This window comes from Pristis pectinata, chromosome 2, assembly GCF_009764475.1.
Source record: "Pristis pectinata isolate sPriPec2 chromosome 2, sPriPec2.1.pri, whole genome shotgun sequence".
NCBI classification, from domain to species: domain Eukaryota; kingdom Metazoa; phylum Chordata; class Chondrichthyes; order Rhinopristiformes; family Pristidae; genus Pristis; species Pristis pectinata.
In genome coordinates, this window is record NC_067406.1 from 80845507 (window position 1) to 80870777 (window position 25271).

Genomic DNA, 25271 nt, shown 5'->3' on the forward strand with positions numbered 1-25271 from the left:
AAGGGAGAGCACTTGAATGGCTGGCATCATACCTCACACACAGCAAGATGATTGTAGTTGTTGGAGGTCAATCATACCAGCCCCAGGGCATCACTGCATTCTCTCAGGGAAGAGCCTTCAGCTGCTTCATCAATAACCTTCCTTCCATCATCAGAACCATTTAATCACCCCTCTTTCTATGTCCAATTTCATTAGCAACTCCTCAGCAAATTAAACATTCAAATCTAGTCAGATAGGTAGCAAGTAACATTTGTACCACAGAAGTCCCAGATAATGACCACCACCAACAAGAGTGAGTCTAACCACCCACCCCTGACATTCAATGGCATTACTATTGTTGAGTCCTCCATCATAAATATCTCATGATTGACCAGAAACTGTAGCTACAGAGCAAGTCAAAGGCAGGGTATTCTCCAGTGAGTGACTTACCTCTTGATAGTTCTGGACCTTTTCACCATCTACTAACACTGTATTTCAATCACAACTATTATTGAACGATTATTTGTTTTCCAGGAATATGTTTCTTTGCCCAACAACTGTGATATAAAGAAATATTGACTTGCAAACAGATATCCCAAAAACTTTTAAGTGTACAGAGCCTAATAGAGGAAAAAATACGTGGAGTGGCTTTCTATAGGTTGAATCACATATGGATTTCTGCTAAGATGCTCCTCTTTAACTTGTATCCAAATCCGGTCATTTGTAAGCTTGTAATACAACCTCTGCATAGGTTGCAAGGGGCCTTGAATTGTTGAGAGTTGTGTATATCACATGCTTTACAGGTCCCAACAATCTATAATATGGAAGATGTGCAGGAAAGTTATCGATGTAGAGGATTGCATTATCAAAGCAAATATGCACAAATTACAGTAAGCACACTGTAGTTTTGATAATCTATACCAGCTCTCCAATGATTTTGTGTAGATACACGATTAAATATGGGTAGTGAGCCATATAGATGCACAAAGTCTCAATCACAATTCTGGTCCTTTTCAAGTGAGTTGATCTCAGTCATTGCTTTAACTGATTTCAGTACAGCTAAGCTTGTCACAATAAAATTAGCCAGGATTGTCAATCTAATCACTATCCAGTAATTCTCAAAGCAAATGTACATGTGGTATTGGATGAGGATAAAATTGGGGTCAGAATTTATTCTTTCACAATTGAATATCCTGGCGTCACGAGAGTCAAAACACACTTTTAGCAAATTACCACATTAATTAAGTAAGAACAAATAGGTTGCTGGCATCTGTGATCCAAACCATTATTATAGTAGAGGAGAAAATTGGAAAACATTCTTGCTGGAAGTATTTGTTTAGATTTGTCATTTACTTTTAAATGTCAGATTTTATGACAATTTGTGAGGAGGGTGCTTACGTTAGGAAGTGTTTCTTTATATAAAGGTTAATAAGCAGCAGAAGTACTTTGCCTGGAAGGATGAATTTGGACATGAGCCATTTCAAAAGATGGTAGAGTTGTTATTCTAGAAAGATTGACAAGGATTAGAGGAAATGTGAGCAATAGTTTTATCACTCAATTAGTGGTGAGATTCTGGATCTCATTTCCTAAATGGGTAATGGAGACAGAAACTCTTATTGCATTTAAAAATTACCTTGCTGAAGACGAAGTACTGTAAACTACAGAACTACAGCTCAAAAGCTGGGAAGTGAGAATAGACTAAATAGTTCTATTATGGCACCTTGGGCACAAATGAATGGAACAGCCTGCTTCTCTGTCATAAATTTCTATAATTCTGTTTTTACTTTTTCAACTACTCTACTGCCTCTGGGCTGCAACGGTGTCTGTTCAACACAATCCTGGATGAGCCAAAGTTTCTGCTATGTTTTGGGAAGATTAAGGTAATTGTGTGTGGCCCCCAATACAAACTCTGTCCTACTCGCCAACTTCTTCGTTCCTTCTGCTGCACCTTAACAACATTATCTGCCAGCTTTCTGATACATTACTAAGAGCTTTTCTGACCCCTTCATTGTCTCTAAATTGTTAGATTCCTTATTCAACATTGTTATGGGTGAACAGAAAGTTCATCCTTCTAAATATTGGGAAGATCAAAGCAACTGCCTTCAGATCCCATCACAATCTCTCAATCATCAACTCCATATCCTTCTCCGAATGCTGCCTCAAACTGAAAATTTTGGCCTCATAACCCCAAGCTAAGAGTCTGAACCTATATCCTCTCCATCACCAAGAAGACATACTTTCACTTCTGTAACTGTGCTCATTTCAGTTAATCTGCTGAATTCCTCATCCATGCCTTTGTTACTTGTAGACTCCACTATTGCATTCCTTTCTTGCTTGGCTTCCTATCACGTACCCATCACCATCCTGAATTCATCGGAAGTCTTCATTCCAAATGCATTCCCACACGTGATTCCCTCATGGAGTCCGGTGGTGGACTGCTGCAATATCTTAGCAGTTATACTGGGGAATTTGCCTTCTGAACATGCACCAGGTTAGACTTGGCAGAAGTTCAGCAATTCCATTCATTTCAATAGAGACAAATGGTTGCAACAGTGAAAGCCAAGCAGCAGGCAAATTGCATTTTTTGATTATTATTTTTTAAAAATGTTTTCCAGTCTTTTCATTTTTAATAATGTATTTTTAATTGTTCATAATATGTTTACTTTTTAATACTTAAATATTTTTGAACATTCACAAACATTCAAGCTCTTTGACAACTGGTTCAGCCTAGGAATATGGTGTAACTGGTTGTCAAAGCATACTGTGAGATTCTGAGTCAGCAAGGTACTACACAAACCCTTGCTCAAGAGGTGAATGTCTGAGGACCCAGTGTGAATCCCTGATTAACAGTTGGCCAGGTTCTTAGGATTTGTATATTCTGACTGTAAACTTCAATCCTCTATCAATACAGAGATGTTACTTCCAGCCCCATGAGCTCTTCTGTAACAAATTTGCAGAAGTTGTTGTACTCATGTGGCTGAACCCCTTTAGTGGTTTTGGATGCCCAACTGGAAACTGCTGTCAGTGTGGATGGTACACACTGCAGCCATAGTGCAATGGTGCCAGAAGGTGTGAATGTTTAAGGTGGTGAATGGAGTGCCAGTCAAGCAGACTACATTGACCTGCATGGTGTTGAGCTTTGTGAATATTGATGGATCTGCATTCATCTATGCAAGTGCATTACACTCATGATGTCACTGGTAGATGGTGAAAAGGCTTGGAATGTCAGGAAGTGAGTTTTAACTGCAGGATACCCAACCACTTATCTGCTCTTGTAGCCACTGTATTTGAGTTTCTGAACAATACCCAGATTTTTTACTCTAAACTTCTGAATTTGTGGTGGCACAGTGGTGCAGCTACTCACAGCTCCAGTGACCTGAGTTCAATCCTGATGTCCAATGCTGTTTGTGTGGAGTTTGTGCATTCTGCCTGTGGCTGCATGGGCTTCCCCTGGGTGCTCTGGTTTCCTTCTGTATCCCAATGACATGCAAGTTGATTGGTAAATTGACCACTTTATATTATACCTCATGTCGATAAGTAGTAGAATTGATAAGTAGTAGAGAGGCCAGCATTTGTTGGGCACAGGGAAATTACTGCAGAATAGTAGTGCTCTGTGAGCTGGCAGAGAGTTGATGGGCTGAAGTGGCCTCCTTCCATGTTGTAAGGAAATATGAAATGTAATATTTGCCTTCATCAGCCATGGTTAAATCACTTTTGCCTTGGATTTTTTTATTATTTCTCAAAGGAATGAATGATTGTTGAGGAGTATGAAATATTTCCATTACTTACTTACTGTGAAACAGTTATGCTAGTCCTCCCAAGCACCTTATCCAGATCAGACTTCATGGATAGGTAATATGCTTTACATAAATTAAAGACTAGTTTCCTACTGAACCATGACCATCTCAAACTGAGTATACAATCCTATAATATTGTGATCACTTTTCCCCATTAAAATTTCTTTACTATGAAATTAAAATTACCCTATCATTTTAAATACGGTAAAATCTAAAATTGCCTGTTCATTGGTTGGTTTCATGACTTATTGCCTCAGAAGACAAGCTCAAATGCACTTTATATATTCCTCATCTAAATAGCTTTTACCAATTTAATTTGTCCAATCTATATGAAGATTTAAGTTTCCCATAATAGTTGTATTACCTATATAATGAGCTCTCCTTATTTCTTGATTAATTCCCTCTCCAATTGTGCTGCTGATGTTAAGGAGCACGTAAACCACTCTAAACTCCATTCATGCTGATTTCATGTCTTGTTCTTCTGTGTCAAGATCATTCCTCCTTTTAGTCAGGGATATCTCAATCCTTTTCCACATTGTTTGAATTTTCTAAAAATTAAGTAGTCATGGTTCTGTGACAGCTATTAAATCAAACTGAATTATTTAAATTTCTGCCACAGCTTTGTCCACATTGGTATGAATTCTTTGTGCATTCAGATATAATATTAATTTTAATTTATTATCATTTTTCATTGATTTGACTGCATTCATGTGCTATCACTATTAATCTCTGTCACATTTATTGTGCTCAAATTTCTATTTTTTCCTTATGACCTTGCCCTTTCCCATTAAATGTATACATTTTTGCACCTGAACTGTTGTCTCCATTCCATCTCCCTGTCCTCCTACCCACTTTACCTTTTCTTAGTCTAGAGCTCTGCCTGAGGTTCTGCTTAAATGGAGTTTAAATGGTTCAAAGGTGCAGTCATATCTTTTCCCAGTATTGTAGCTAGTTTCCCAAGAATCAAAACCCCTTTCTCCCTCACCGGTTCCTGAGCCACTCATTCAATTCTCTTAACCATTCAAACCACGGTCATTTCCACTGGCTTACATAACATTCAGCTACTTCCAGTTCTAGCTATTTTTATTTAACTACAACTCAGATAAAAATGAACCAAAAGGATCAATAAACACTACCTCAGTATTTTTCTAAGTGATCTCCATGCATTGAGACATATCCTATTTGATTCTGCAATTCAAGGCCTCCAATGTTTCATTTTGTACACCTTTGGTAGAAGCATCAAATTGCTTTAGGAAGGGCAATATGGAGATGTCACTGGAATTACTACATGTTTCACTCTTGCAAAAAATAGATTATAAATGTCCCCATGTCAGTAAGTACCCGCAGTGTGCTGCCTAGAACCCTCCAAGTTATTACATCAAAGCTTCATGCTTAGATATCAATCTTTTTCAACAAAAAAAGTTCCAAAAATCCAGATTACCAGAGCCATCAGCTAAACTGGTATGAAGCCCGGCCCTGGTTCCTCTTTAACCATCAGAAGCTATTTGTCACTGTTTGCATCTGCCACTCAGTATATACCTTGCTGGTTCATAGTCTAAGTGTCCTGGGGAGTATATACTGTACATGAGTTGGTGCTTGCAATGGATTTAATAATTAATGCGTGCGGTATAGTATTTGTGGGCTTGTATGTAACAGGACTCAGCTTGATGCTTTGTGGAGAAGAGGAAGGCAGATCATATGCACATCCGTCTCCTGTTTGTGGAATAAATCCTAACAACGTATATATTCTTGACAAACATTACCAAACTCCTAATTGCAAGTATTTTTTGCCTGCACTTTGCCCACATTTATAATATGCTGACCTTGGTGAGTCCTCCAAGTTAAGTGGGCAATTCCTTGACTGATGTCTTCCAGTCTGACTCTTCCTAATTGGAAAATCTGGACCAATGTGCAGAATTCAGAAGAATGAGAGGGGATCTTATAGAAACATATAAAATTATGAAAGGGATAGATAAGATACAGGCAAGGAAGTTATTTCCACTGGTAAGTGAGATTAGAACTGGGGGACATGGCCTCAAGATACGGGGGAGTAAATTTAGGAGGCTACCTCACTAAATATATTTAAGACACGGTTAGATAGATTTTTACATAGTAGGGGAATTAAGGGTTATGGGGAAAAGGCAGGTAGGTGGAGCTGAGTCCACAGCCAGATCAGCCGTGATCTTATTGAATGGCAGAGCAGGCTCGACGGGCCAGATTTCCTACTCCTGCTCCTATTTCTTATGTTCTTATAACATAATTCTTCTCATGGCCATCCAGAAAAGTCATGAATCCTTACACTGGTGACAATGATTGCACCGGTTTAGTTTGTGGATGGTAACAGCAGGATTGGCGGTAATAAAAATCGCCAGAGGAGTATTATGGATGTTCCTTCTGTGGCTATGCTCAAGTACCGACAATTTGTTATAGATGCAAAACAGTTCTTGGCAAAATAGTGCAACTTATGGTATGTGCTTATAATCTGTGCATCATATAACTTACTTTGGGCAGTATCAAAAGAAAACCACACATATTTATTAAGCACAAATGATATATTTCACAAATTTTGTTATTCTTGTTGGCTTACAAATGTCTTTTGTGTACCACTCCTGAAAAAAAGTTAAAAGAAAGGGATATCAATACAGTCACTTGCAACGTAGAGAGCACCAGGAAATATCACAAGAGGATATCTTGGTCCTCTGACTTTAGCAATCATAAAAACAAATTGTCTTATTTTGTTTCTGACTTTAGATGTAAAATCTGAAATAAGCTCTTCTCAATCTGCAAACTTTCATGTCCAAACAAAAACAGTGAAAATTAAGCTTTTTAAAACTCCATTTAGACGTTGTGATCTACTTAAAAAATGCTATGATATTTCCTAATGTTACAAAAAAATACAATTTTAAGAATGTCACAAAAATCCACTAAAATTAATTAGAAGATGGCAGAATGTGTCCATTAACCTGCTAAGAACAGAAAATGGAACTGTACAAGTATTGATGTCACAGAATTTGACGTAAAAAATATTTTGGTACATGTCTTTTAAATGAATGCTAAAACATTTCCTACAATTATAATGGTAAAGAAAACGATTAGTCCATTGAAGCAATTTAGTCAATATGTTTTATTCTCAACACCATTTACCATTCCTCAGTTGTTGTTGGAACAGTGTTTGTTTAGGTTGTGTTTCTTAAATATCAAGAGTGTGTGTTAATGCATATTGCCAGCAGGCATTTGATATATCTAAGAGTATGCATTTAATTAAAGTAATAGCTGACTGCAATGTTTTGCTGCTTACTGGTAGATAAAATGTGCTGGTTGAAAATTACTTAAAATTAGAAAGGGTATTAGATCAGACTATAGAATAAAACAATTCTCCAGTAACTTCAACAAGCTGATAATTTTTTTCCTTCTTCATCCAAATAAATTATTTGTTAATATTAGCTTTGACTCCTAATAATCATTTGGGTTTGATTTTTATGGCTTTGTTCTTCACAGGTTTAGTTGAAGAGTTGTGGTAAAAGTTATATTCTCCAAACTAGTAGACACCTTCACCTTCAAATGCATCACCAATCATCTTGAAAGGATGTCAGCCATTTGGTTAATAAGGTGAGCAGTATGTCTATTGTGTACTGTGGTGTATGATTGAGCCTGCAGCAAGTTCAATCACGTGAAGATAATCAGACAGTATTTGTTGCTCATGACCTATGGGGTGGTAGCATTTAGAAAAAAAAATTCTGTGAAGATGTTTGAAGGAAATCGAAAGGGTGGTGTAAATTGCAAGGGTTGCACATGCAACCAAGTTGCACATGGTATCAGTGGAAGCCTAACATTTATTGACCATTTGTCCACAATGATAATCAGAAATCATGACTGCAGTATATCCTGGTAATCCCTATTGCTTCTTTTAGTCCATAGAAATCTCCATCAGTTTTTTTTAGAGGTGATAGATTTATTTTTGCATCCAAGATAAATTGCAGTTGCTGATTCAAATGCCTTCCAAATAATCCTCAATGATAAAATCACGTTTCAAGTACACTTGCCATGGAATTTACATAGTTTTTTTAAGAACACTGAACTTTTGAATCTAATATTTCAAATAAGTATTGCAGGGATGTGAATTATTAGCAAAATGATAGCCAAAATAACAATTCAAGTATTTGTAGAAATAAAAATTATCCAAAGCCCTATACAGGAAAATTAAAACTTCAGATAGAATTTAACATACAAATTAAACATTACAAAAAAAATAGAAATAAAGGGCAGTTTCTTCTTGAGAGATTGCCACCAGATTACATAATCATCTAAAATTTTATATCTGTTTCCATATCTCTTGGCTGAAGATGTTAACCTGCTCAGTTATGAATCTGTTTGTGTCATTTGGTTCTTGCTCTTGAAAACTGCCAGGAAATATGACCAAAACAAGAAAACTGATTCTATCCTTACCATTCATCTATAAGATATATTATCTGGTTGGAGTCTCTCAAAGTGATGAGGAGCAAGAACCCTGGTGAAATCCAGGACCATGTGTAGCATTCCTATTAAAAAGGAAAATAATGCGGATGCTGGAAATATTTAAAATGTATTTATTAATGGAATATAGGCATTGCTTGAAAACCAGCATTTATTTCCCATTCCTTATTGGTCTTGGAAAGGAGATGGTGAGCAATCTTCTTGAAACACTGCAGTAATTATAGTGATGGTACTCCAGTAGTGTTTTAGGGTAGGGAATTCTAGAATATAGACCTACCAATGATAAAGGATATTTTGGAACATTGCAGTAAAACCTGCACCATGTTATCCCCAGAGTGATTATTGAGCATCCCCAAATAAGCAAGTCTTCTGCTGGATGGCTTGACCTCCATCAAGTTGTTCTATCTCCCACTGTACTGTGCTCTATATATCCCCTACCTCCTCTAGACACAGGTCCTGAACCCCCTCCCACCTACAATCCTGTCACCCATGTAAAACATGATGATGCTGGAGGAACTCAGCAGGCCAGGTAGCATCCATGGAGAAAAGCAGGCAGTCAAAATTTTGGATCAGGACCCTTGTTCAGGACTGAAGGTAGGGAAGGGGGAAACCCAATGTATAGGAAGGAAAAGCAGAGCAGTGATAGGTGGACAAAAGAGGGGAGAGAGGGTGGGCACAGGGCGGTGATAGGTAGATGCAGGAAAGAGATAGTGATAGGCGGATGCAGGGGAGGAGGGGAGAGCAGATCCACCAGGGGATTGGTCAAAGGTAAGGAGAGGGAGGGAAAAAGGTAGAAAAAAAGAGGCTAGGAAAGAGAAGAAGAGAAGAAGCATGGTGGGGGGAGGGGGTGTTTTGGGGAAGGGGGGTGGGGAATACCTAAAATGAGAGAATTCAATGTTCATGTCATTAGGCTGCAAGGTTCCAAGATGGAAAATATCACCCCCTGACCATCCATACTGCCAGGCCCCAGGGCCTGATTTCAATCTTCCAATCTCCTGAAGCCCCTGCCCTCTCCCATCCACCCTTTGCTGAGATCCCAGATGGTGGCCTTATTCTCTGATTCCCCCATGCCCTTAAACTCCTCTGCCACTTACTTCTCTGTTGCCCCAGTCTTCAAACATGATCCTGGAGCATGATAGGATTCTTCTTCTCTGCTTCCCCAACCCCTCCTCCACCTTTCACAGCCCAACATACTGCCTCTGATTGTTTTCTACAACATCTTTAATCTTCCTTCCACCTGAATGTAGCAAGTATTGAGCAACACATTTACTGAAAATTGCATTTAGTTGTGCTTGAGGCTATTGGCCTTGCAGCAGGGGACCCTTGACCAAGTTATCCGCACAGTCCATCCCCCGCACCGTTTTTATGCTGATGTCAACAGGGTCAAGACTGGGTTCAAAACTTGTTTGAAGGGAAATAGAAATACACATAGAAATCAGGCTGGTGCAATGGAATCAGATCATGCATGTGTGGAATAAGTATGAACAGATTGTTTATATAATATAATGTCTATGTAATATGCTACATTAGCGTTGCTAAACTGTAGATTAAACCTACTTGAATATTGGCATCCAAGTACATTTCATTTGCTTTCAGCAACCAGTTGGAGCAATTATATAAAGCACCAATCTTCTATACAATTGCTACCAGTGCCAGTAACAGGGAACGTGGGCTTCTCTATCTGTCGGATAGTTGACAATAGTCTTGAGGTGCCACGTAGCGACTTTATGTTATCAAAGAATCCATTCTCTCAGGCCAATGAATGGTATCTTGGATATGGTTATAATGCCTTCATCATGTGCAGTCTGGTACACCAGCTGTACTTAAGCCATCAAGGCACATCAAATGATGACTATTGTGAAACGACAGTATCCACTGTCAACATAGTTGATGATTCTATTATGCAACCCAAGCACATGAGCCCATGCACAAACAATGATAGCCATTCTGCTACAATGATCTGCTCTGATAGAATAGATCATTAGTATCCTGAAGCAATGTTTCTATTGACTGAACTGCTCTGCTGTACTGAAAATGGTGACTGTGCTCCCACAATGCAATCAAATAGGGAGCTCCAATATTTTAACCCAATGATATTGAATGCGTGACATTATACTTCCAAATCACAATGGAGTGTGGCTTGGAGACGACTGTGTATCCAAATGCTTGCTGCTTTTTGTCTTTCTAACTGGTTGAGCTTGCAGTACTTAGAGTTGCTGTATCACCTTTGCTGTGTTGGATATTATTAAAATCTTGGGGGGTTGACAAAAACAGCCACATCAGCATTTAGATAAGAGCAAGAAAATGGATCATTCCTGATCTGTCATATATAAGGCTTAGGTCATGAATGTGATTGACTGTTCTTCACGTCTGAATGAGTATAGCTGGAACTGTACTAGATAAATTCAACCGGAGCGAGGACAAAACAGTCCAGTTGATTGGTACCTTTGTTGGCAAACTTAATGCCATACCTCCACCGTTGGAGCTTTGTCACAGCAGTGTGAATTGTATTCAATATGCTCTTCAGCAACTCACCTAGTCTACTTCAACAGCGTCTTCTAGCCCCATGATTCATATCACAAAGGAGGACAAGGATGAAAGTGCCCCGGGAACACCATCACAACCTGTCTGCCTTGGACAACTAAAGAGCAAAAACACTTGGGGAATTGTTTGTAGCTCAATACCTTAAAGACTCAGGCAGTTCGAGGAGACGGCTACTCGCCCAATTCCCAGAGTAAGTAAGAGATAACCATTAAATATGGCTTTGCCAGCAGCACCCTCATCCCGAGTTTTTTTTTAGAAAAAAGACTTATTTGTTATAAACATCTTTGGATCAAGCAATGAAGCAATTGGTTCATATTAATTATATGCAATTCCGGTGGCAAAAGATCAAATGCTGGCAAGCTGATGCGTGAGTTGAAAGATGATGGTTGAGAGGCATAGGATTCCCACAGGCAGCCATTGCACAGTTTCTAGCTCCCTTCAAATGCCACTTGAAATGTTCTGAGATTTGAATGTTGCTTTCTAAAAGAAATGCCAAGGTAAAAATAGTGCGTTAAAGGTTAATGTAGAGTACAAGGAAAGTGCCATCCAAGAATATATTTAAGGACAGGGGCAACATAGATTTGACACAAAGCTCCAGTCACACAGTCCAGTCAAACACTCTGAAACTAAAGAATCCCTTTGCTTTTTGGCATCTAGGCAATTTTGGATCTAATTGGCCACCCTCCCTCAGATCCCATGGTGTTTTACTTTTTTGACCAGTCTGCCATGTAGGACCTTGTCAACAGCCTTGTTAGACTATATCAAACACATTACCCTCATCAACCCTCATTGTTACTTCCTCAAAGAATTTAATTAAGTTAGTCAGGAATTACTTTCTTTTAAGAAATCTATGTTGACTGTCCCTGATTAATCTGTGTCTTTCTAGATGAAGGTTTCTACACTCCCTTAAGAACTGATTAAAAAATATTAAAAAAGCCCCTGGTGGAAATGTCAGTGTCTGCTCAGGAATTCTAGTGGCATTATGTGAAGTCTTGCTTAATTCTCACAGAGTGTAAGGTCTTGACGAATTTTGCATGCAGTTAGTGCTCAGGCATTTATCATGATTCTGGCTCATTTAGTTATGGAGTAATTCTTAAATCTACAGGCCTAATTACACATTTGTAACTGAAAATTTCGACAGAGGAGACCAAAACTAATTGTTTTCCTACAAAATGGAGGCACCTAACTCAATGAAATTTAGTTAATATACAGTTAAGAAAGCAGAAGGAATGTTAAGCTTTGGAAATGGAGCATTCAATATGCATAGCTGCTTCCATTTACTTAACATCGTTCATGCAGCAAAACCTCTGAAAGTGCTTCATAGGAAAGTTATCAAACAAAAAATATGGTAGTAAGCCATAGATTTTAAGGAACTCATTAAAGGAGAGGTAGAAAGGAGCAGAGTTTTAGGGAGAGGTTGGCAGAGCTTGACAGGAGAAGGTGTCACTAGCATTGGTGAAGAAGACTAAATTAGGGGTGAGAAAGAGGCCAGAATAAGAAGAGCTTGGTTACCACAATGCATCATAATGTTGGAGGCGAGAGCAGAAATGAATGGTGAAACCATGGGGAAATTTGACAATATAACACAATACAAGACATCTTTATTAGTCACATGTACATCGAAACACACAGTGAAATACATCTTTTGTGTAGAGTGTTCTGGGGGCAGCCTGCAGATGTTGCCATGCTTCTGGCACCAACAAAGCATGCCCACAACTTCCTAATCCCTATGTCTTTGGAACGTAGGAGGAAACCGGAGCACCCGGAGGAAACCCTCGCAATCATGGGGAGAACGTACAAACTCCTCACAGACGGTGACTGGAATTGAACCCGGGTCTCTGGCACTGTAAAAGCTACACTACCGTGCCTGCCCTTAGTAAGGATGAGAATTTTGAAATGAAGGCATTGCCTAACTGAGAGCCAGTATCGGTCAGCAAGCATGGGAATGATAGATGAATGGAGCATGGTGCGTGTTAGGACACGAGCAGCAGAGTTTTGGATATGACCATGGAAAATAGAACAAGGAAGGTCAATCAGGGGAATGCATTGGAACAGCCAAGTCTACAGACAACAAAGGCGTGGGTAAAGATTTCGGTATCAGGTGAGCTGAGTTGAGGGAATAGTTACGTACAGAGATGAAAATATGCAGTCTTAGTAATGGCATAGGTATCTGTTCTGAAACTCTAATTAGGCTCAAATAAGTCACCCAGAGGTAATACAATAACTCGTAGAAATGTGAGCGATACTATATGAACTCACACTAGTTTTGAATAGTATTAGTATCTAATCACAGTGGGATCATATCCATTTGTGTATCTTTAAATTAATCTTGATTTATTGGGAAGGTGCTACTATTAGAATAGGTTTCAGGTACTTTTTAACATTTATAGGAATTGGTCTGTACATTAATTTCAAATGAACTCTTTTTACTAAATTTAACATATCGCCTTAAATGCTTATTGAATTTCAACTTCAGTTAAAATGTGACTGATGTTAATTTAAATCCTTTGGGAAATAAATCACAGCCCTAACTGCCAATAAATGACAGTGTTAGTATGAATTTGTTACTCAATATCTAGAACTGAATATTAAACAATAAAATATATTTTTATATCCTCAAGGTATCACAGTGAATTGGATGTACCTGCCTAATAGCCAGAGAAGTAGTAGATGACATATTGACAGCACAGTGGCGCAGTTAGTGAAGGTGCTGCCTCACAGCTCTAGTGACCCAGGTTTTATTCTGACTTACAGTGCTGTCTGTGTGGAATCTGTGACTGCATGGGTGTCTTCCATGTGCTCTAGTTTTCTGCCACATCTCAAGAATGTATGGGTTTGTAGATTAATTGGCCTCTTGAAATTTGCCTCTGGTATTTTGATGAGTGGTTGATTCTGTGGGGAATTGATGGGAATATGGGGGAATAAAATAAGATTAGCGTAGGATTAATATAATTGTACACTTGATGGTGGCATAAACCCAGTGGGCTAAAGGGCTTGTTTCCATGCTGCATGATATGATGATTCTTCTGACAGGTGGATTAAACAAGTAAAATGGTTTCTGACTGTCCTCTGCTGTGTTTAAAGGATGCAGTGTTCTTTTAGATGCATCCAGCATTATTTGCAGAGTAGGTATGAATGGCAAAATATGTACACCTTTGCAACTGCAATTTGAATTAAACTTTTTACTAAATGTACTATATTTTGCATTGCAACAATTGAACTTAATTGAGAGCTGAATACTTACCTACCTCTTCATGGTTGTATTTATGAATTATTACTACAGGCCATTCTATAATAATATTTTGATATTTTGCTCATCTATTTCCCTCTAGGCTAACATTGGCATTGATGCATCACTAAGGCACACAGGAACAGCAAAAAACTATTCAACACCTGATCCTATTCCAGTGTACACTGAGAACATAGCTGATGTGTGACCAAACTTAATAATAAGTAGATTTTTCTCAACCCATCTCTATTTTTGACTTTATAATTTACAACATAAATTGGGGTCCAAATTTCGACATGTTGAAAGAGTAGGCTGTAATCTTTAGACCCCTAGTCCTAGACCACTGACCATCAAAAACAGATTCTCTCCATTAATGTTATCTGTTCTCTCAAGTGAAGACTTCAATCTGTTCACTCCTAACTTCCAGGCAATGCAATGCTAGTTTGTAAATCTCCTTATATAATTTAATCCCTGGAGCTCAGGAAGCAGTGAACTAAATCTATACTGCATTCCTCCACAACCTTTCTAAGACATAGCAAACCTCTGAAGGGTGAAGTACCGGAGAACAAATCTTGAATAATGCTCTGTAATTATCAAAATGTACACTTATATCCTCATAGGCTTCAAGAAAGCTTTTGAAAGGGTGTGATACAAAGCACATTAGAATGTGACAATATTGTTCTCATTATGTTTTTAACATTTTTCTCAAACAAATCAATTCAGGCATCTTGGAATTTCATGGGAACTGTGTAAGTCAGATGAGAGGAGATCAAGTCTTGTTTAGCATTTCTCTAGGTTTTTAATGCTCTTCAGGGGCTCCTGTTCTCAGATCTAGATCAAGCTGTTGACATTGATCTAATAGCAGGTGCCCCTGAAGAGCTTCAAGAATTTACTGAAATGCTAAACAAGACTGCAAAGAGTTACAGAATGAAAATAAGTGATGAGGAAAACACATGATTACAGCCTCCAAGATCACTGACAACAATATTGGGGTACAGATCACAATGATAAATTAGAAATGGTCATAGGTATTTAAGAATTTAGGAGCTAACTTTAAAAAAATACAATATTTGAAAAGGAAGTCATGAAAAGCCATTAACACCAGCCTTCTAACAAATCTAATCAGTATCTGGACAAATAGCAGCACTTCACTTGGGTTAAAGTTACATCTGTTTCATACTGCTTCACAACATGAAGTTAGAAAACATCATTGAAGCATTTGAAAAATTCTGCTTTTGGAGACTGTTGTATGTCTTGGATCAATGAGTCTGTCAAGCAGCAAATTGGAATCTACGAACCATTTTGTTTGAGTCAATGAAGGAAGTTGCAACAGTTTGGACACATGATGAGAAGATCAGACAAGCTTGCCAATATTGTAATCCAGATACAGTGGAAAGAGAGAGAGTGCAAAATCCAGGCAGAGCAGGAGAATCAATATCAACAGCTAGACGGGGTTCCAGATGACAAAGTACACAATGATTGCCAAGCCCAGCGAGGAATGGAGAAAGGTTGTTACATCATCTATAGTTGCCAAACAGTTACAGCTGCCTTGGGGACTCATTTGATTTGACTTGACTTGAAGGTGCGGTGCTCCTAACAGCTCAGAGTTTGCTGGGTATGGTGTTTAGCTGCAACATAACTTTTGCTCCTTTATGTTCTTATCCTCTGGATGTAGAGCCCAGTGTTTTATTCATCTTTATGATTTTGTCCTGTACCTGGATATAACATTTTAATGAACTATGTATATGGACCCACGGGTCACTTTGGACTTCCACTGTTTCTTGTTTCTCACTGTTTACAAAAGTACTCAATTCTAAATATTTCAGCTTGAATGTGGACAATCTTCCATTTACCTTTATATGAAATTCACAGGCCATATTTTTGCTTATTTACTTAATATTTTTATATTTCTTTTTAATTTATTGCTTCCATCAAAACTGGTAACGTACCTTGTGTCATTAGCAAATTGGATACATGGCTTGCTCTCATATCTAAGTCAATTATACACGTTTCAAATTGTTGCAACCCACTAGAGCTCTTTGAGATACCACCAGTAAGATGTTCCAAATTTAAGTACTGTCATTTGCCCCTAATCTCTGTCTCCTGCTGCTAGGTTAGCTTCCTAGCCAGGTAATAATCTGCCTTTATTTTTTGATCTTCAACTTTTGTTGATAGTCTCTTATGAATTTCTTTATCTAATGCCTTTTGGAAGCCCATGCAAACAACCTCCACAGGCATTCCCTTGCTTTTTCTTACTAGATGAAAAAATTCATGTTCAGTCTCCTTATCAATAATTATCTGCAGTTTCCTCTCTTAACTTTCTTAACCAGCAGAATGACATGGGTGTCACTTGCGTGAACTTTGGAAGAATATAGTTAGGGCATCTACTGTGTTCTCAGCTGCTTACATTGAAATACTGGGATGGAAACTGAGGGTACAATTCCACAGGGATTGGTTGCTTTGTGATTTTCCAATCTAGCCATGATTCTTATATTGGCAGGCTATATTTGTTGGATTGTTATGTATATAAGTGTATATGTGGTAGGAAGAAGAAGTTAAAGAAGTTAAGCCTAATCCTATCATTGCCCAGTATCTTCAGTGAGTGATGTGTAGTGACTTGGAGAAGCAACAGCGGTTAATTTTATCTTGGGTTATCAGAAGCAAGAGTATCTCAATAACGTCAGCTAACCAAGCACATTGAATTTAGTATCTTCCTTCTTTGTATGTTTACCTAATTTAGATATGAAGGGAGTTATCAAATATGCTTAACTCATGAAATAAGCTAATTATTCAATGCTTTGTTATTAGTGGAATGCATTTGCTTTTAACTAAATGTACAGAGGGTACAATGAAAATTTATGGTGTAAATATTTGATAACATCTTGGGAGCCTATGCATATTAAAGTAATACCATTGTTTTAATTTTTTTCTCTAGAGCCACAACCTTTAATAGTGATCAGCAGTCATATAACATTTGTAACTGTGATTAATTGAACATAATCAATGAAGTGTGGAATTAATTTAAGAAAGGAGATCAGACCTGATAAGTTCTGTTTTCTTAATGTGTGTCACATCAGCTGTAGTGAAAAGATATTACCAGTTAGTCAGAAGATGACTTTTTAAGGGATCACTGATAAAAGAGTTCGTAAAGTATGGAATAAACAGTGGCAAGCAAATAAGATGCAAAAAGATTTTATAAAGGGGACTTTTTTAACTGGAGTACAGGTTCACTTTTTATCCCATCTTCATTAAAAGCAACACAAATTTCATGGATGGTACATTCAACATTACATGCATTTCATCTGTATAATTAAAAAAAAGATTGCAATGTGTGTCTTATCTACTAGCTTTCCCAAACTTAGCATTTTGGGTTGGTGCAAATTAACAACTTTTACAAAATTGAATGCAGTAGATTCATTATACATGGATACAGACCTTTGTAGTGTATGTCATTGGGATGGGTCCCTATGGATGGGACTAGTTTATCGAGCAGCAGGTTGCTGAATTTTATCTTTAAAGTATGCAGATAGATTGGGAGTGGAGTGATTTTGGACTGAAGATGCTTTATTGAATTTACTGGACATGATGTTAAAACTGCATTCAATAAGTTAAGTATCCCTCTCTCAAAAAAAAACTGGTTCATTACTCTTCACTTTGAATATGCCAAGATTCATCCAAGACTTTAATGTTGTGCCATATCTGAGGCACAGGAGGCATTCCAAAATAGCTACTTCAATTTTGCAGAAAATGTTTGCCACCCTCGAGACCATCCTTCCATTTCCTCCAACCTCTATCTCATGATATCTTTCATTTTAGCAATGGTAGTTTATTCATAGAAATGCTTCAAACACCCAGTAGGTCAGACAGCTTCTGTGGAAAGAGAAAGAGTTAATGTTTCAGGTCAAAGACCTTTCCCCCTCTTCACATGTTCAATGTGAAACTCTGTTCTGCTTTTCACAGTTGCTGCATGACCTGCTGAGTGTTTCCAGCATTTCCATTCTGCTCAGTTCGTGGTCTTCCTGTTTTTTGAATACATAATCTTCTTCTTCCTGCATCTTCATTCTGCTGGAGTCAAGATTTCGTTGCCATCAACTGATTTGAATTTTCTTTCCTGGACCCAAGAAATATAAAATATCTTGTCTTCTTTAGGCTTTTAACACTTAAGCTCAATATCATTTAACCTATACATCTACATTCATCTCTTTGACTCTCTCTTAATCTTTACAGCCACTTCAAGTGCTGGGCTAGGAGCCTAGTGCAAATCCATGAATGAGTCATCCCATGGCTTGGTGTGGAGAGGCTCTCTGTGAGGGCTGGGGGTTGGACAGGCAGAGCTGAGTGGTCGCTATGTGCTCCAGGGCTCCACACCAGCCAGAATTATGACTGAACTCAATTGCTAGATAATGGCTATGGCTGCTCCATGTGTTAAGAGAATGCCCAGATCCAGTGGTCTCAGAATTAGAATCAGATTTATTATCACTGATTTACATGACGTGAAATTTGTTGTTTTGTGGCAGCAGTACAGAAGAAAGACAAAATTACTATAAATTATTAAAATAAATAAATAGTGCAAAGAAAAGAATAATGAAGTAGTGTTTATGGGTTCATGGACCGTTCAGAAATCTGATGGTGGAGGGGAAGAAGCTGTTTTTGAATTGTTGAGTGTGGGTCTTCAGGCTCCTATACATCCTCCTCAATGGTTGTAATGAGAAGAGGGCACGTCCCGGATGATGAGGGTCATTAGTGATGGATGTGGCCTTCTTGAGTCACCTCCTATTGAAGATGTCCTCCATGGTCGGGCGGGTTGTGCCCATGATGGAGCTGGCTGAGTCTACAACCCTCTGCAACCTCTTGCAATCCTGTGCATTGGAGCCTCCATACCAGGCTGTGATGCAATCAGTCAGAATGCTCTCCACTGTACATCTATAGAAATTTGTAAGAATCTTTGGTGACATACCAAATCTCCTTAAGCTCCTAACAAAGTAGAGCCACTGGCGTGCCTTCTTCGTGATTGCATCAGTGTGTTGGGCCCAGGATAGATTCTCCAAGATGTTGACACCCAGGAACTTGAAGCTGCTCACCCTTTCCACCGCTGGCCCCTCAATGAAGACTGATGTGTGTTCTCCCAACTTCCCTGCCTGAAGGCCACAATCGATTCCTTGGTCTTGCTGATGTTGAGTGCGAGGTTGTTGTTATGACACCACTCAACCAGCCGATCTATCTCACACCTGTACGTCTCCTCATCGCCATCTGTGATTCTACTAACAACAGTGGTGTCATTGGTTGATTTATAGATGACGTTTGAGCTGTGCTTAGCCACACAGTCATGAGTGTAGAGAGAGTAGAGCACTGGGCTAAGTACACATCCTTGAGGTGCGCCTGTGTGGATTGTCAGCGAGGAGGGGATGTTGTTACCGATCTACCCTGACTGTGGTCTCCCGGTAAGGATGTCGAGGATCCAGTTGCAGAGGGAGGTACAGAGGCCCAGGTTTCGAAGCTTGGTGATTAGTACTGAGTAGATGATGGTGTTGAATGCTGAGTTGTAATCGATTAACAGTAGCCTGATGTATGTTTTACATTTGTCTAGATTGTTTGGTCTCCCTCATCATGTCTGTTGGATGTGATGAAAATTGCCAGTGCTCCTTCCCTTTGGCTGCATGGCTCTCTCCAGCCTGGAGATTTTTCTTCAGTGACAAGCTCAAGCATGGTTTCTGGCTGTTGAGCTTTTTAGCTTGGGCCTTGGAATGACTCCTTCATGGATTTGCACCAGGTACATGGTACACCAATTCTGTCAATAATCGAGCTCTCTCTATATAATGCTATATTGACTCCTTTTAGTACTGATTCCTGGGGACACATTCTTTCGCTAAGCAAGGTACCAGTATAATGTCAGTAAAATTTCATAAGCTCAGGGGAGAAGGTAGAATAACAGTGCTTTAGTTGTTCTCATAATAGCATAAAAGGCCAAGTGGCTTAATAAGATTAGAACAGTTAATGATAGGAATTTAAATTTCCAGTTGTGGTTGTGAAGTATAGAGCCAAGTTTCATAATAACAGGATATTTAAAAAGGTAAATACATAAATTGTATATTTCTTCAGAAATGAGAATGCAACTGAAAATCAAATGTGGAAATACAATATGGAAACAAGCTGTTGCGTCAGCCAATCTGTGTTGGTATTTATTCTCTCTGTGTGAAGATGGTTCTAATTACCCAACCTTTCTCTTTCATTTAATTGTGAATATTGACATGGTCTTGTAGTAGAGGCAGAAACTTAGGAAAGAATCCAGTCGCTCAATTCACCTGTTCTTCATTCTAAATCTTCAGCATTTAATCTATGACTCCAAATCTAACTTGTCAACTCCTGAGAACAGTCTGCTTCTATCCACTTATCCATGCATTCATGATGTTAAATTCCTTGAACATATCATTGCACAGAACCTGTAATCTCACATTGGCTTGGTTTAAGACAGCAGAATGTGTAAATTGAATGTGGTGTGTTTAGGACTCCTTGACAAATATTAATCCCATTTTATCTTACTTTAAATATCTTATCAAGCAAAAATTTCTGCTCCCCACTTGCAAAATAATAGCAATTTTAATTCAGCAGAAGAGTCTTGTCATGTGCATCATAGGATATGTAGAGCTCTCTGCTAAGTAGAATGTGATATGAAGCAAAGTCAAACCAAGCCCTTCTGTACTTGTTGACTACCATCCCACATCTAATCTCAGTTTCTACTCCAAGGTCCTTCAAAATATTGTTGTCTTTTAGATCCATAAACATTTCTTCAATCCAATTCAAGTACATATTTGAATGATGTCAATTAGACTTTTGAAATGGTTCTAGCCAAAAATTTGAATAACAAAAATGAAAACAGAAAATGCCAGAGAAACTCAGCAAGAATATCTATGGAGATAAAAGTAGAGTTAAAATTTAATCAAACTGCATTCAATACATCTAACCTATTTTGCTTTTTGTTTATTTCCTTAATTTCTGTAACACCTCAGAACAACATTTAATATATTTAGCTAATTAGTCAAAGACAAGTTGTTGCTCTTTAATCAAGTTATAACTTATTATACTTGCTATGAAATCGTATGTTTGAGAATTATACCAGGTAAAAGAAACATACTATGTATGCACAATCGTGTAAAGAAAATAAATTGAAAAATAACTAATTTTTGTTCTCTGAGTGCCAAAGAAAATGTAAATGCATTGGCACCTTTGGCATTATTCAGAAAATCAGAAATACCAACTCTGATTCATTTTTGCATTGCTTTAGTTGTCTGTAGTGAATTAGTTCCTGCAGTCATGCTCCAAGGTGATTAAGTGGATGGGATCTAAGGAAGCATAATTTCTAAACAGAGTCTGACCTGCAAGTCTTGCAGCATATTTGCATACATTTACTTTGATAGGCTTCTGAGGTTAATGAAGTCCGAAGCAATATGGATGCTGCCTCTGTATGAAGCAATACATTACCGATGCTTTACGGGAAGCAGATTGCAGTAAATTTCAGTGGCAGTGTTGTCTCCTACCTTCCAGCACCATGTTAATCCTGTAATTAAATGTTCCTCTATTAATATGATAATATGTGAAAGGTTTATAAATACCAGGGGCCCTTAGATTCACATTTTAGCACTGGATGAGCATATTTTTTAACGCTGCAGTAATTTTTTGCCAGAATATTTATGAACTGACAAGCTGTGCTTCTATCTTTATGACAGAGAGCTTCTACATTTCAGTAACCAATTAAATGCAGTCACATTCTAACACTTTATTCCAAAATTATTCTGAATTTTGAACTAATTATAGCTTTTGTATATTTTTCTAATTCTTTACATTTCATTTTCAGAAAGAAAAATGTCAAGAAAGAAAAAGGACCTCTATTCTGAAAGCTTTAATGCTTGAAGCAATGAGCAATTCTGAACATGATTGACTGGTGCTGATTTTTAAGGTGAGGATACCTGGGAGAGTGGGTACTGTGTGCATGAGTCCTGAAGCAGAGAATGGCAACTGGAAATGTGGCCTGGTCAATCTTAATAGCTTAGCTCATTTCCATCTCTCACATCAGATTTCCACCTTTACCACACCAGATGTGTTACCTGACTCGTGGGCAGATATGGAAGGTTACAAGCAGGAAGCCACTGTCAGGTAACTATGCTACTGTTCCCCCAGCTGTCAAATAAGTGGTAAGAGGCTATGGGAGATATTGGGGGAGGGGAAGTAGAGGTGGGAGATAATGAAGATTGGGGCAAAAGTGATCAAGGAAAAGCACAGTAAGTCCAAGATAAAGACAACCCAAGGCTTCATTGTGAGTCCTGGAGAACCGTATGGAAACCTAATATAAAATTTAAAAACTACCCTCTGAGCAGATTTTAGCTCGCACTCCACACCTGGCATGTCTGGTCTGAAAAGGAAGCCAACATTACTCCATCGCTCGGGCCTTCAGCTAATGAAGGAGATTATATCCTGATATTATCATCAGGCCTTGTGTTGTGTATTCAAAAAATACTTCTCAAGCTTGGGGTGAAAGAGCAGGTTAATGTTTGAACCTGACAGAATCTGGAAAAAAATCATAATCACCATGTTTTTTAATTGATGCACTTTCTAAGGAGTTAAAAATTAGTCTGCAGAAATCAGAATAAATGCAAAATTCAAACCAATATTCCCAGCTACACTTTTCAAAAAATCAAAAGTAATGTGTATAGAGCACAGTGTGAAATAGCTGCATTCTGTGAGAATGATTGATTTATTGGATGCTCTTGAGCTATGCTGTACTAAAATTAAATAAATGTTGAACCTTAATAAACTGGGAATGGTAAGTAACATAAAAGCAATCTTTTTAGGGGGCCATGAAATGAAGATTGTTTGTCAAATTTGGTGTATCGCAGGCATCGTTTATGTACTAAATTACTGTGCATGTATTATTTATAAGGATAATAGTTTTATTTTATTCAATGTGGAATTCCTGGTTAGTCTTGCCTTACCCTTTGGCATAGACCATGCTAAAACTTTGCTGCTTAATAAAGGGAGGGGAATTGGTTTCAATCATAACACCAGATGACAACCAGAAACCTTTCGAAGAGTTGGAAAGTCTCTTTAAATTTAGGTTAATTGAGGAACAAAATAAAGAACATTCATTATTGGGAATGAATGCATACATACAAACCAAGCTCAAAACATAGAGAACCAGCAGAGAAAAATTACATATTCATTATAGAATGGTTTCAAAGGTCTGAGCTAGTAAATTGATTAGAAATACTAAATGAAATATATGTGTTAGCACTGAAATTGATTAATCACTGTTGACATGGAGGTAAAATAGATGGGAACAAAGAAGTCTCCTATAATACATCAAGTGTCAAAATGCGTATGTGATTTCCATGGTTTCCAATAAAGTGATAAATAAGCGAATAGATTTGAGTTCAGAATTTGTAAGACAAATGCAAATTAGGATCTCTTTTAGATCATAATGAATAAGAGAGTGAATCTTGTAGATGCTGGAGCCTGCATTTGGATTTATAAGGTGATTAGAATAGTTTGGGGATTGCATTTGCACTCATGTAGTCTTGCAAGTAAGGACACATCTGCCATACCACTTGTGCAGTGGGCTTTTGGTGGAGTAATGGGGTGTGCAGTCACTGTTCATTGCATTTTCTCCTCTCAAAGTCATATAGCACATTCTGTTATGTGGCACAAGGGTTATTGCTAACCCTAGAGAATCAGCTTCAAAAGGTGTTGATTTTACAAAGGGCAGTAAGGAAAGCTGCACATCTAATTAGTATGGCTGCATCTGTTTCAAGAAGAACTCTTGGGATTGTTGTTGAATCAAACTAAAATTAATGCAGTAAAGACATTTTGTTTTGTTGAGATAAAGTCATCTGGTGACATGTAACAAGCCATTTTAAACATCAGCTACTGCAGCAGAAGTACAAGTGCTATGGTTTTATTTCCGAAAACATTTGTAAGCACATTTATTAGTTTAACATAAAATCGTTCAACAAATTTTGAGAGATCTTCACAGTTATTCAATGAAGTTATATTACTAAATTAATAGTAATTGAGGATCAGCCTAATGTTGGCCATGATTAACCTTGGAAGGTTCAGCAAGTCAGCCAGACGTAAAGTTTCAGATGCCTGATTCAGCTTTCCTAATGATCCCCGTCTTCCTCTAGGTAATGGACTATTGGAATGTAGATTTGACAAATTTGCACTCCTGGCACAGAGCTTCTTAGAGCAGAAGTTCACATTGAAGTTCATGTTGGAAGGCCAGAGGGCCCCTCAGGATTTTCAGGCTGTTAATTTTGTAGTTTCAGCTGCTCATAAGTGATTTGTAAAAATCTAATCTTGTACATTGTGATCTAATCTAATCTTGTGCATACCTTGCAGATACGATAGCAATGTTTAAGAGACATTTTGACAGGCATGATTTAGACAGACCGGATTCTGACCACGTGCAGGCAGATGGGATTAGTTTAGATTGACATCATGGTCGGCACAGACATGGTGGGCCGAAGGGCATGTTCCTGTGTGGTACTGTTCCATATTCTATGGTCTGTGCATATATCTAACCTTGTATATGCAATGAAAATCTGAGATGCTCAGTATAGCTAATAATATATAATAGTTATACTATTTACAGACTGAGATTTTGGAATATGTTCAACCAAATCCATCTTTCTTCACTCAATTAATTAGTTATGTCTTAAGTTGCCACCAATGTACATTAACTATATGCTCAATAATACCCATCCTCCAGTAAGTAATGCCAAAGCCACAACACAATGCACGTGAAATGTTTATTCATGATCAGGAAAGAAAACCTATTGCTTATTTACTCCTCTTCCAAACCTCCATGCTTAAAAAATGAATGGCACTGGCCTAGTGGACAATGTAATAGTGCAAATAGATTTTAAGGTCCTAAACTGACATGTGCCAGTCTACAGGCCTTGCACTAAGCAAAGCCTTTGGTAAGGCAAACAAAGGAAATGCATTGTCCAAGGTCTCATTGTTCAATAACAATCTTCAGGGCCCTGTCATTTATTGTCGAACAGCAAGGCCTTGTAGTACAAGTACATAGTTCCCTGAAAGTGGTGACACAGGTAGACAGAATGGTGACGAAGTCAGATTTTGTGCTTGTCTTCATCACTGAGGTATTGAGTATATGAGTTGGGACATCAGGTTACAGTTGTACAATCATTGGGTAAGCTGCAGATGGGAGTATTGTGGGCAGTTCTGGGCACCACTCC

At 38.1% G+C, this 25271-nt stretch overlaps 1 long non-coding RNA gene across 1 annotated transcript; it reads left to right on the forward strand.

Moving 5' to 3' along the window:
• The first annotated feature begins 10919 nt into the window (after positions 1 to 10919).
• On the forward strand, positions 10920 to 21887 carry LOC127567553 (uncharacterized). Its single transcript, XR_007955907.1, has 3 exons — positions 10920 to 10983; positions 19610 to 19792; positions 21875 to 21887. It is a non-coding gene; the product is annotated as an uncharacterized LOC127567553 (long non-coding RNA).
• Positions 21888 to 25271: the final 3384 nt, after the last annotated feature.